Source organism: Salmo salar, chromosome ssa28, assembly GCF_905237065.1.
Source record: "Salmo salar chromosome ssa28, Ssal_v3.1, whole genome shotgun sequence".
NCBI classification, from domain to species: Eukaryota; Metazoa; Chordata; class Actinopteri; order Salmoniformes; family Salmonidae; genus Salmo; species Salmo salar.
Window position 1 is genome coordinate 39,247,096 of NC_059469.1, and position 2,820 is coordinate 39,249,915.

The window sequence follows — 2,820 nt, forward strand, 5'->3', positions numbered from 1 at the left end:
GTTATAGGATAGGTTACACGTGTATGCTTTACTTCCTGAATGTACCTACAGTTATAGGATAGGTTACACGTGTATGCTTTACTTCCTGAATGTACCTACAGTTATAGGATAGGTTACACGTGTATGCTTTACTTCCTGAATGTACCTACAGTTATAGGATAGGTTACACGTGTATGCTTTACTTCCTGAATGTACCTACAGTTATAGGATAGGTTACACGTGTATGCTTTACTTCCTGAATGTACCTACAGTTATAGGATAGGTTACACGTGTATGCTTTACTTCCTGAATGTACCTACAGTTATAGGATAGGTTACACGTGTATGCTTTACTTCCTGAATGTACCTACAGTTATAGGATAGGTTACACGTGTGTGCTTTACTTCCTGAATGTACCTACAGTTATAGGATAGGTTACACGTGTATGCTTTACTTCCTGAATGTACCTACAGTTATAGGATAGGTTACACGTGTATGCTTTTACTTCCTGAATGTACCTACAGTTATAGGATAGGTTACACGTGTATGCTTTACTTCCTGAATGTACCTACAGTTATAGGATAGGTTACACGTGTATGCTTTACTTCCTGAATGTACCTACAGTTATAGGATAGGTTACACGTGTATGCTTTACTTCCTGAATGTACCTACAGTTATAGGATAGGTTACACGTGTATGCTTTACTTCCTGAATGTACCTACAGTTATAGGATAGGTTACACGTGTATGCTTTACTTCCTGAATGTACCTACAGTTATAGGATAGGTTACACGTGTATGCTTTACTTCCTGAATGTACCTACAGTTATAGGATAGGTTACACGTGTATGCTTTACTTCCTGAATGTACCTACAGTTATAGGATAGGTTACACGTGTATGCTTTACTTCCTGAATGTACCTACAGTTATAGGATAGGTTACACGTGTATGCTTTACTTCCTGAATGTACCTACAGTTATAGGATAGGTTACACGTGTATGCTTTACTTCCTGAATGTACCTACAGTTATAGGATAGGTTACACGTGTATGCTTTACTTCCTGAATGTACCTACAGTTATAGGATAGGTTACACGTGTATGCTTTACTTCCTGAATGTACCTACAGTTATAGGATAGGTTACACGTGTATGCTTTACTTCCTGAATGTACCTACAGTTATAGGATAGGTTACACGTGTATGCTTTACTTCCTGAATGTACCTACAGTTATAGGATAGGTTACCGTGTATGCTTTACTTCCTGAATGTACCTACAGTTATAGGATAGGTTACACGTGTATGCTTTACTTCCTGAATGTACCTACAGTTATAGGATAGGTTACACGTGTATGCTTTACTTCCTGAATGTACCTACAGTTATAGGATAGGTTACACGTGTATGCTTTACTTCCTGAATGTACCTACAGTTATAGGATAGGTTACACGTGTATGCTTTACTTCCTGAATGTACCTACAGTTATAGGATAGGTTACACGTGTATGCTTTACTTCCTGAATGTACCTACAGTTATAGGATAGGTTACACGTGTATGCTTTACTTCCTGAATGTACCTACAGTTATAGGATAGGTTACACGTGTATGCTTTACTTCCTGAATGTACCTACAGTTATAGGATAGGTTGCACGTGTATGCTTTACTTCCTGAATGTACCTACAGTTATAGGATAGGTTACACGTGTATGCTTTACTTCCTGAATGTACCTACAGTTATAGGATAGGTTACACGTGTATGCTTTACTTCCTGAATGTACCTACAGTTATAGGATAGGTTACACGTGTATGCTTTACTTCCTGAATGTACCTACAGTTATAGGATAGGTTACACGTGTATGCTTTACTTCCTGAATGTACCTACAGTTATAGGATAGGTTACACGTGTATGCTTTACTTCCTGAATGTACCTACAGTTATAGGATAGGTTACACGTGTATGCTTTACTTCCTGAATGTACCTACAGTTATAGGATAGGTTACACGTGTATGCTTTACTTCCTGAATGTACCTACAGTTATAGGATAGGTTACACGTGTATGCTTTACTTCCTGAATGTACCTACAGTTATAGGATAGGTTACACGTGTATGCTTTACTTCCTGAATGTACCTACAGTTATAGGATAGGTTACACGTGTATGCTTTACTTCCTGAATGTACCTACAGTTATAGGATAGGTTACACGTGTATGCTTTACTTCCTGAATGTACCTACAGTTATAGGATAGGTTACACGTGTATGCTTTACTTCCTGAATGTACCTACAGTTATAGGATAGGTTACACGTGTATGCTTTACTTCCTGAATGTACCTACAGTTATAGGATAGGTTACACGTGTATGCTTTACTTCCTGAATGTACCTACAGTTATAGGATAGGTTACACGTGTATGCTTTACTTCCTGAATGTACCTACAGTTATAGGATAGGTTACACGTGTATGCTTTACTTCCTGAATGTACCTACAGTTATAGGATAGGTTACACGTGTATGCTTTACTTCCTGAATGTACCTACAGTTATAGGATAGGTTACACGTGTATGCTTTACTTCCTGAATGTACCTACAGTTATAGGATAGGTTACACGTGTATGCTTTACTTCCTGAATGTACCTACAGTTATAGGATAGGTTACACGTGTATGCTTTACTTCCTGAATGTACCTACAGTTATAGGATAGGTTACACGTGTATGCTTTACTTCCTGAATGTACCTACAGTTATAGGATAGGTTACACGTGTATGCTTTACTTCCTGAATGTACCTACAGTTATAGGATAGGTTACACGTGTATGCTTTACTTCCTGAATGTACCTACAGTTATAGGATAGGTTACACG